Below are 12,345 nucleotides of genomic sequence, written 5' to 3'. Positions count from 1 at the left end.
TAATATACTAAATTGTAATAAAATAAATTAATATAATATACTGTCTAATAATTCTTCATACTGTTGTGTTTGTTTTATTTTAACCCTAAATATATTTTCAAGATATGTTAATTATACGAACATATTTCTTCAGTAGAGATTAGTGCTAGCCTAGTCAAAGCCTGCAAGTCCAATCTGAAGCCAGGATACCGAAGCTTCTACAAGAAGTCGAAAAGTAATGACATTTGATTTCAATTTGTAAGTCTTAAATTAGTATATAAGTCATTTCTATGCATTCAAAACTCTGGTAATCGCACAGAATAAGTAGCTGTATACTCGTAGTGATTTTAAATCGGCTAATTCGCCGCATGTCGTGAGGGATCAGTCATTGTCATAAAGATAATTTTATTACTACGATATGCAGCCGAGTGAACTGGAGGTGGTTGATGGCGAAAGTGGTTACAGAAAGTTAAAGTTAAATTTATAGAAGCTTAGAGATATCATTTTGAATGCGACTATCACTTAAAACGCGTGGTCGAAGTCATAATGGTATTGTGACAAGGGTTACCCCACCCTTCAAACTGGAACAATGGATTCTATTTTGTGACTGCCAGTATCTTAATTGTTCGAGATCGATCGCTGCATATCGTCGCTATCAAACCAAAATCTACTATGTGCAAAAACTCATTTTTGAATTAACCAGTAAAAACTTTCGTATAAAATTTTATATGAAGGTGAATTTTTAAGAACTATATTAAATGAAAGCTATAGATAAATATTAAAGCTATAGCCACATAACAGTTTTTTTATACGGTAGATAGGGCTGTGAACTATACGAAGAGGTCAAAAAGAAAAAATCTCAAAAGTGCACAGAGCCGATTTTGGTTTGACAACGACGATATGGCGTCTTCGAAATTGAAATTTTGTCACGATTTCGAAAAAAAATCACCGATAACTACATATTTTGATCAGAAGAGGATATTCTCAAACTCGATCGTGTTTTTTATTTGATAACTGATATCATCAATATTAATATTTAATAACTGTAATGTGACCGGATTATATTTACCTTAGCACATTTGCTCGTTTGCGAAAGGCAAATAAGTGGTACAAATAATCAACATTTGCAAATGGGTTCCTAAGTAAAATGCAGAAGAAGGGAAGTCGTTTAGATCGAAAGGTTAAGGCAGGGACTCCCAAACTTATTTTGTCTACTGCCCACTTTGAGAATAAATTATTTTTAGCGCCCCCATTTTTTCACATACCTAAAAACCACTAGTGAGTTTAGACGGTGCCTAAGAGTCCTCTTAGAAATTACAAATCGCCTCTCAAGCTTCTGCACAACGCTCTAATTTTTTTCTGGATCTGTTACCGCCCCCCTTTAGGCCTGCAGCGCCCACAGGGGGGCGTTATCGCCCACTTTGGGAAAGACTAGGTTAAGGCAACGGTTGTGTCAAATGATGCAACTATAGCCAGTGTTCTCGATCGACTCCACAATCAAGGAATAACAACGTGTAATTAATATCAAACCAAGACATGATAATTTTGCGTACCTATTTCCCAATCGCATAGAATTTTGTAAGCCATCATCAAAGTCAATCTAGTCTAAAGACAGACTATTTCTGCAAACATTGAACATCGTACACTCACTTAACACTACAACTGTGAAGTCGTCCTTCTAGTATATATCTACCTAATAAATAAATAAAAATTACAATATCTAGCTTTATTACGTTCTAAAATATGTAGGTAGGTATGTGATGTCGTCGTCGTGTGTTTTAGAAGTCTTCGTGGCCTAAAGGTTAAGACGTCCGGTGCATACGTGTTGAGCGGTGCACCGGTGTTCGAATCTCAGGCGGATACCAATTTTTCTAATGAAATACGAACTCAACAATTGTTCACGATTGTCTTCCACGGTGAAGGAATAACATCGTGTAATAAAAATCAAACCCGCAAAATTATAATTTGCGTAATTACTGGTGGTAGGACCTCTTGTGAGTCCGCACGGGTAGGTACCACCACCCTGCCTATTTCTGCTGTGAAGCAGTAATGCGTTTCGGTTTGAAGGGTGGGGCAGCCGTTCTAACTATACTTGAGATCTTAAAACTTTATATCTGAAGGTGGGTGGCGCATTTACGTTGTAGATGTCTATGGGCTCCTGTAACCACTTGATACCAGGTGGGCTGTAAGCTCGTCCACCCATCTAAGCAATAAAAAAAATGTTACGTCAAAAACATTGTAACTATGGAAAACTTTTAAAACGTATTTTATTATGTTTGTCGGTTTGAGATTTTGTTTTACTCGTTTACGTCATGCCAGTACCTATCTCGTGCAACGACCGGTGAATGAAACTCTACAGAGGTGAGGGACGTTGGCTTGACCTGCAACTAGGACATACAGATCGATGCACGAACGCGGTGCAGCTTGTAAATGTTTTCACGCTATTCAATTCATTGCGTATAATGCAATATTTTATTGGGTACTAGCTGACGCGGCAGACTTCGTAGTGCCTCAATCGATAAATAAAAGAGCTAAACTTTTGTATAAAATAAACTTAAAACAAACAAAAGGAATCCGTCCGACGGGGGGGGGGGGGACACATCATAGGAAAAACAAAATTGTTATTTTTATTTAATTCCGAACATATTCATATTTATCTACCTTTTAAACCTTCTCTGGACTTCCACAAATAATTCAAGACTTACTAACATACTACTACTACTACTTCAAGTTTTACTAACGAACAGCAATTCATTTCTTCAAATATATTTCTGTCCAAAGATCTTAGCATGATGTAAACATATGGAATGTATGCATGCTTAAGACCGGCGTATGCTTTTTAACTGGGAGACGATGATGATCTATCGGCATGTCTTCGATGTTCAGGAGTTGCCTCTTCTTTTTGAAACAAGAATACCTAGACCGGTATCTCCGGAAATGACGCAACGAAAAGATATTCCTGTATTGGTTTATTATAGAAATTTTACATTCCGATATTGGTCTTCCCCCTGACGGAAGAATGTCAATGGCTTTAACTCACCTTTCACAGCAACAATAGAAATTAATTCACGAAAATATGTAATGTTTCATCAGGGTAAATTGGTAAGTTCATTGCTTACTTAAATAAACAATCTTAAAATTACCTAATCACTCTAGATAAACTCAACGACCTGTTTTTGTATGTGGTTACGCTTGAAGTGTTAATGACCCGTTGATAACAATTATCATTCGTTGATTCTATATAAAAAATATGAAGTATGCATACTTAAGGCTCTTCAGTATTGTTGATACACTTATCACATCGTTATCCTATCAGTGGCTATATATGATGATGATAGTTTTTTTGAATTCATAATTAAAAGCTCTCAGTTCATCTGAGAGCTTTTAATTATGAATTCAACTTTAACGCCGCTATCCAAATTTACCATTCTTTTTTCGAGTGCGTTAACGTTATTGGAATAGTTACGTAAGAACGAAATGGTGATTCAAGCCATTTTCGTATCATGGTGATAAGTGTTTGCTGGGATATTGATTTTTTGTTTTTTTATTGCTTAGATGTGTGGACGAGCTCACAGCCCACCTGGTGTTAAGTGGTTACTGTAGCCCATAGACATCTACAACGTAAATGCGCCACCCACCTTGAGATATAAGTAAACCGAAACGCATTACTGCTTCACGGCAGAAATAGGCAGGTTATAGGTACCTACCCGCGCGGACTCACAAGAGGTCCTACCACCAGCCAGAATGTAACCATTACATGCGGAACATTTTCTAGGTGTACTTTTTTGACAGGGCCCAACTTAGCTTTTTATTGAAAAGCATTTCACTGTAGGTACCTATCAAAGAGAGCTGAAAAAAAATCAGGAAAAGGTAAAATTGTAGGTACATTACATTAAATCGGTTTTTTTTTATTTCTTAGAATGGTGAACGTGCTCACGGCCCACCTGGTATTAAGTAGTTACATAAGTGGGAGACTCGAATTCTAAGTCTCTTTTTTTATAGTAAAACAGCTGTACCACCCTTCAAAGCGAAACGTATTGCTGCTTTACGGCAAAAATAGGCAGAATGGTAGTACCTATTCGGACGGGCTCACAAGCCACCAGTAATAACACAACTTTTCATTTTTGCGGTTTTGATTTTTATTACACGATGTTATTCCTTCATTGTGGAAGTCATTTGAGAGCATTTATTAAGTACCTACGTACTTCGTTAGATTTTTTTTACCTGTCTGCGGTACCTGCCTGCGGACTTAACAATTGTGATTTGGCATTACTATGATTGTAACAAAATTTATGTACGTACTGCACGGTGAAGACGATGGTTAAATACAAGTAATTTAATTATGAAAAAAAATGCATATTGTTACCTGTATTACTAGGTTTAATAGAACTCTCGGATTATTAAACAAACTACATAACTATTTGAGGGTAGAAAAAATGTAATGAAATGAATAATGAAAAATGAAATTAAGTCTAACTTAAAAGTGAGAAACACGAATTCGTAAAATTAATAAATCTGTAGTAAATAGTCCTCAAGGTCCTCTAAACTGAAGTCACTTTAGGTTAGAGCTTGGGCGGATCCAGTGATCACACTGACATCTTCTCGTTGACAGAGCGCAACAGAATATTGGCCAGTTCTGTCCAGTGTTAGATTTAAAACCCAAAAAGTACGGGGCTTACAAATACTTAATAATGTGGATGTATTTGACTAGCTGAAAAGTAACACTATGTGGTAATTAAAACTAATATCCCTTAGCTTTTTTTTATTGCTTAGCTGAGTGGACGAACTCAGAGGCCAGCTGGTGTTAAATGGTTACTGGAGCCCATAGACATCTACAACGTAAATGCGCCACCCACCTTGAGATATAAGTTCTAAGATCTCAGAATAGATACTACGGCTGCCCCACCCTTGAAACCGAAACGCATTACTGATTCACGGTAGAAAATAGGCGGGGTGGTGGTACCTACCCGTGCGGACTCACAAGACGTCCTACCACCAGTAAATAGGCGATTAATGCATGCATTAGTCACAGTCGTGATGTTGACGTCGTCGCGCCGTTTTTAAGTCCGAGCGAAATGTGTCATTGCCATGTCCCGGTCTGTTTTAATTATATTGTCACATTACGAACGTCTGGGAAGCATAGTTGTTTGTTGACATTTATTGGATACTCGCCAGAGCCAATCTCGTGTGCTCGATTTTTGAGAATTGGTCCGGAGAATAAATAAGAAGGAAACATAATAAGCAGACTATATTGTAGATAAACCTGCTGTGTTAAGGAGTTACAAAAGAATATATTAAACATAACTCGATGGTCCCAAAGTATATATGTAATTAATATTATAGAGAATATATTAGTGAATTTATATTTATTATATGAATATAATAAACATAAATTATTATATGATGCGGAAGGCGGAGGACCGCATTCTGTGGTAGGCTGTGTGGAATTGGGGAAGGCCTATGTCCAGCAGTGGGCAGATAAAGACTGATGATGATGATGATATCGACGCTTGAAAGGCAATCCTGACTAAGCGACAAAAGTAGGTAAAATGAGTTATATACACCATTGGAATCGTCTGATTTTTCTGCGTCGTTTAGTATAGGTTTCATCACTCTGTGACATATCTTATGTCGCTTAGATATGGTGTGATTTGCATAAAAATGCAGAGTTTTTTCCTACCAAACGACAAAAAAAAAGTTATTTTAGAGACATCCTGCAGTTAGGACATTTTAATAATAAGGTATTATTCACTTAGTCAGTTATTCATGTTTTTAAATTTTCATTTGTTTGTATTTATTTATTTTTACTTGTTATGAAATTATTCTTTGAAACCACTTAGTAGATTGTACCTATACAAAGTAGTCGTAATTGGTACAGCTATACAATTTAACCTGAAACAAAATGGAATAATATTGAATCTTAGATAGTTTTACTTGTTTAACATAATATCCCTTTCCATCCGTAAATATTTTTACATGACAACATTTCTAATAACTACGTCGCCTAGATAATTTTACTTGATTAATTTCAATGGTTACTTTTGGCGCTTAGTTATGTTTACCCGTAAACAAAATATATTTTTTTGTCGCTAAGGAATTGCGCGAGTTTAAATACGTCGTGTGGGTATGCGCAACTAGTCGCGTACCACGTTTTGGCGGGCTGGTAAAATGTGACATTCGTAAGCTGGGCGTCGCTTAGTAAAGTCGTTTGTCACATTATTTGCATTTTGTTTCCATGAGGGAGATGTGAACCACCAAATAAGACCAAAGAAACGACTATAGATTCCGTAAAAAGATTTATCAAAAGTTTACAGAGTCGTCGTGGCCTAAAGGATAAGGCGTCCGGTGCATTCGTATGTAGCGATGCACCGGTGTTCGAATCCCGCAGACGGGTACCAATTTTTGGAATGAAATACGTACTTAACAAATGTTCACGATTGACTTCCCCGATGATCGTTCTCGTCGAACCCGTTGCTCGCGACGAAGGGTTCGGCGAGTAAATTAACCCACAGACACAGCCCACTGAGTTTCTCGCCGGATCTTCTCAGTGGGTCGCGTTTCCGATCCGGTGGTAGATTCTGCGAAGCACTGCTCTTGCTAGGGCCAGTGTTAGCAACATCATCAGGTTTGAGTCCCGTGAGCTCACCTACTAGTTAAAGTTACGCTGATACATCTTGTGAGTCTGCACGGGTAGGTACCATCACCCTACCTATTTCTGCCGTGAAGCAGTAATGGGTTTCGGTTTGAAGGGTGGGGCAGCCGTTGTAACTATACTGAAAACTTAAAACTCATATCTCAAGGTGGGTGGTGACATTTACGTTGTAGATGTCTATGGGCTCCAGTAACTACTTAACACCAGCTAGGCTGTGAGCTCGTCCACCCAACTGAGCACTAAAAAAAAAAAAAATACCAGCGGTACTTTCGCATTACTATCGTCAAAATTCGAGCAAAGTTTACCTTTCTGAAGAAATTAGAAATATCTCCAACCTATACAAAGTATACAAAAAAGCACAACACAATATTGTAAGCGAGAGAATTTTTCGTAAAATATTCTTAGATAATTTCAACATCGGATTTCATGTACCTATAAAAGTCAGTGTTTAAAGCGTCTTTCTTCACTACGAAAAAAATGAAAAATCTCGAAAAACAAAGAGAAAAGCAATAACATGAAACAGAAAAAGAAGAAATCTATACCCGTTTTAGAGCCCACAAAAATATACACCGAGATGATCCGTCATCTCATATGCTAGTTTTGGAAAAAGTACTCAACACGCCTTTTGCACAATCTATGCTTTTGTATTATGCTCGTAGTAGGAAACTAGCCGTATATAATTTTTGTGTTTATGAAACGGAACTCGTAATGTTTTTGGTTACTACTGGGATGAGAGTAATGGCTAGCGTGGCGCCAATGAGATTGCAACTATTTTACATAAATATATTCAGTCCATTGATGCTAGAAGAAACGTTACGCGATAACTTCTCTATTGCGACTGTTGTCCAAGCCAAAACCGTAACCATACGGTATTAGCAATGTTGCATTATTCAAATAAACTTTCTTTTGACGGGACACACTTACATGTCGATACCATGCCATTGTAGAGAATCGATCAAAAAATACAACTGTTTACGCATCATCACAATGGTTTACAATATTTTCAACAGCTAGGCAAGATTCATCGCCTTTTCAGGTTTAAAGACTGAGCTATGAAGATTTTTATAAATGGGATAGTATTAGTGATAAGTACTTCAAAGGCAACCAAACCGGGAAAATAAGCAAGATCCGTGTTATGACTTTCAAAAAATACAAGCAAAGCGTTAAATACAAAACATCTATGAATGCTTCTGCATCATCTTTTGATGTCGAAGTTCAGCCTAAAATCAAGTTATCACTGACATCTTGTTATAGGTCTCAGTTACCCATATCAAAAGCCAAATATGATGATTTGCTCAAACTTTGCACTGACAAAGTCATTCCTAATTGTCTTAAACAAGAGTTTCTGAGCATTCCACGTGCACGACATTGCACAATATTGAAGATTGTGATTGATTAACAAAAAATAACAAGATCTCATGTCGCATATATATCGTATGCCTTTAGAGACTGATTATATTAGGTACAATAGTGTTGTTAGGTTTGGTTATGTTCAATAGCAGAATACAATTTATTATTGCTTTTGTTGTTGATTTACTCTGAAAACTAGAGCTTTTATGAGTTTTAATAATTCTCTATTGTTTTTAAGACTGATGAGGCAATAACTAGATTTTGGTATTATATTGGAATACACTACAATGTGTTATGGTTTCTTTATTTAATATTGGCAAAATATTGTATAAAATATAATAGTAATAGCGTGATTTTGTTACAAAAAAATATATCCCTATTGTTTTTTACAATAAATGTTTATTCATAAACGTCTCACTCTTTTGGTTTCGCTCTTTTGCATGATTTACCATAGTAATTTATTACATTTTAGTTCAATTCTTTACAATTTCTACATGCATAAAATAATGGAATAGTATTTAGATACATTTACTCGATTTGTTGTGAACTATGGGATCACTTTAGTCCAATATACCCAAAACGAAACTGTAAGCTGTGCGAATTTGTCTAACTTTACATGTTACTGAAAATCTTTCAACGATAGCTCATATTGTTTTACATGTTACTCCAAATCTTTCAATGCTGGCTTAGATAATTTTACTTGTGACGAGAAACCTTTTATATAAAATTCAGATAATTTTACCTGTTTATCAAATTATGGGCTATATATATAAGCGACAATAACTGCTATATACACAAATGATAGGCAATAGCCTTTAAGTATATTCGATGGGCAAAAAAAAACTATTTCTAGGTCTATTAAAATAATTTCGATCCTACAGTTAGATTCGTTAAAATAATTTTTTTTTCAGAAATTTCATCTTTAAATTGCTCTACTGTAAAGTTCACGCATTGTCGCTTAGTCATGTTTGCCTTTCAAGCGTCGATATGAATATGGCAATAGGATGTTTTAATTCTAAAGAGACATAGATGATCTTTCTGAAAAAAAACGAATGTAAAAATTGTGGAACTAAGTGATGTCTGAATAATTGTAGTGAATTTTTTTATTTCTTAAAAACAATCAGGAAACCAATCCATCTAAAGTATTTTGTAATTTCTTTCAGTGGGCAGATGAGCTTACGAGCTGCAGGGTGTGTTAAGAGGCTATTAATCTTTTTTAAATTAATGTCAAATCTATGCCAACAGTTATATACATTAACATGGCACCAACCGTTTTAAAGAATAAGATCATAGACACAATTAAATACAATAACATTGCTGCAAAAATAGGCACGATGCTAGTAGGCAGGGTAATTGGCATGTGAGCTCAAAATACGCCCTGACGCCACAGTTGGAAAAATAAACATATAAAATTTTCAGAATCCTTCTAGAAAATAGTTTCCAGATTCCTTTGTTCCGCCACTCTTTCCAAAATGTACATAGTTAAAACTGAACCTTTGTTCTAATGTTTTAAAGTTGAAATTGTCATAGGCAATGAATGAAGGAAATGACACTACGCACGCGCCGAGCTATTGACCATTCCCCTCCGCACGTTCACTCTGAAACCTAAACATAGGGCTTGCGGGTTTGGGAATTAAGATACTTTAGACTGTGTACAACACTATATATACTGTATACACTTATATCATCGGATGGATGAACTTAAAAGGATGATTTCAAGAAGAAACTTAGTTGAAAATGTTTTTTGATGAAAACGTATAGGATAGGCTACCTGCAGTTATATACAGCTATGGAGTCAGCATATATATTATGTATAACAGTGTTATAACTATTATAAATAGAGGATTACATTATGAGTCAGCTTAGGAAAATTAAATATAAATACCCCATAATTCTCTAATATATGTAATGGATAGTTATAACAATCTAAAAAAACATTAGAATTTCATACTTAAATTGATCGGAGTATGATTGTTCAAGTTTCATTAACTAAGAATAATTACGTAAACTATAACTTTGTTGTTTGTTTATTGTTACTGTTTGTATAACAGCCGTTGTTAACTACTAGGAAACTCATGAGCCGGCGACCGACTTCCTTTTCGTATTTTTAATTGCTTGGTTTAATTTAGAACTTTTAAAAAACAGTACTACTTCATATTTGATTAAATATTGAAAACTCATTTAATTAGTTAATTTAGTTTAAGCAAACCGTGAATACTACTTTTTGTATTCTAACCAGACTTCTAATTGCTTTACTGATGGCGTTTTCTTGTTATATAATTCCAATTTGAACTTTCACGTTTTTATTATATGAATAATATAATGATTATTGTAAAATTCGAATTGTTACAGGTAAATTGTCATTATTTATAGTAATTTTTTTACTATAATTAAGGCATAATATAAATATAATTCGTTTTGTAAAATAATTAATGATTTTAACCGGATTTCGCGGTCTCATGTCGGCATCTACTAAAGCACTCCGCCATCGCTTCTTGTGGTTATCGCAAAAAGCGGTTAAGGGAATTACCCAATAACGACCAACAATACTCTCCGAGTAGTATACCAAACTACCGCGATTACATTTATTGGTAGTACAGCGCATGGTGGGCAGAACCATCATCGACACCGCACAGTATTGAGATTTACCACCATCCAGTCTATTTCTGCTACAAAGTTCCAGTTTTCAGTGTGGAACAGCCGTTACGTAACATTTAAAGTAAATGGCTTCGACCTAATGTTTTTTTTTATGATTGAAGTATTACTGGTGGCCCTGAGGCCTTTCCAGTTTCACCAGGACAGGTAGGCGAGCAAAGGCTCAGCCAGAAGGGGTGAGATTTGCTAAAAGCTGCCCGAGCGCCTCCAAAAGAGACCTAACAACTCAAGAGCAACTGCTTCGCGAATGAATCTACTACGGGATCGGAATCGTGACCCGCTGAGAAGATCCGGCGAGAAACTCAGCGAGCTGATGCATGGGTTAATTTATACGTCGACCTTTTTGTCGAGTTCGACGAGTACGGTTACCAGGGCTCCTAAGCCTGTTCCTAGTGTTAGAGCTGAAGGCGTCTAATGAAAAGGTTATTGGATCTGATGGATCCGTAAGGACGTGGACCTAATATCTGAAGGGTGGTAGTGGCATTCAAATTACTATTTTCATGAGCTCACCTACCCATCTAATGCATTAAAAATACAGTAGTAAATAGCTCAAGATCTTGGTAGAGGAAGTATCTTGGTAAATAATGCTCTAAAAAACACAACGAACAGTATTATTAAAAGTATTCGCAGCTGTGGAGGCGTTTGTGAAATGAAAATAAAATTTAACTGAAATTATCGATCGAAATAAAAGTCGGTATAGAAAAATGCTTCAGATTTTCAAATATTTCAATGCATTAATGTTACAGTTGCGCTTCACACTTACTGGTTGACAATAAAACTCAGTGCCAAGGTCATATCGATCGACACATTCTGCGAGAGAGTCTGATACGTCTTTTTGTTTTCTATCTCACTCTCACAGAATTTAAATGAGAAAGTTAGGATAGCCTGTTCGTTTACCAACAAACAAAGGATACATATATACCTATATAACTAGTCGGCCTTTGGTTTCGATACAACGATGATACGAGCCTATGGTAGCAGTTGTAGAATATGTATCTATTGTTAAATTAAAATAGATTCCAATAGAAAGTGATCTTATATTTCGCGGTTTTAATAAGTTATTTTGCTCATCAATCAAATGACAAACTATTCCTTTAATTCCAGACACATTTGTACATGTTACCACACATAAATCCTTACGCAAGGCCTTAATGAACCCAGAATTCAGAAAAGAGGTGGATATTTTACATTAATAAGCATTTTCATTCAAGAAAAATTGTTTTCATTCAGTACTAATTAACCACTTGTTCTTAATAATTTGTCGCAAACACGATTTTAATGTGTGCTTTTATAAATAAATATGACTATTATTTTTAGGTAGCGTTGATAGACCTGTGCTTACTTCCGCCCTTTTTTAGAGACAAGGTCAATGTACAAAGTATAATTACATTAGTATAGCAACTATTCCATCTATGAAATCTAAATGCACTCTTGGGCCAGGATTAGGCAGGATGGTACAAGTAGTCTAAAATCTTCTCTTTTCGATTAAAAGTCGGAAAAACCGTTCATCAAATTAGTGGTTCCTTGAATACTATAACATGTTCTACATTGAACAAGGTTTGAAAAATGTCGTAGCGATAAGCGACGACTCGCCTGTGGCATTGCTAGCAGCTTTCGGTGATTGTAACAACTTACCATCAGGTGGAAGCCGAAAGAAGAATTAATACTAAGCGCAGATTAGGATGCTCATATTTTGCGAAGGAGCAATA

Source organism: Bombyx mandarina, chromosome 22 (genome assembly GCF_030267445.1).
Source record: "Bombyx mandarina strain Sakado chromosome 22, ASM3026744v2".
NCBI classification, from domain to species: Eukaryota; Metazoa; Arthropoda; class Insecta; order Lepidoptera; family Bombycidae; genus Bombyx; species Bombyx mandarina.
Note: the sequence above shows the minus strand (reverse complement) of the source record.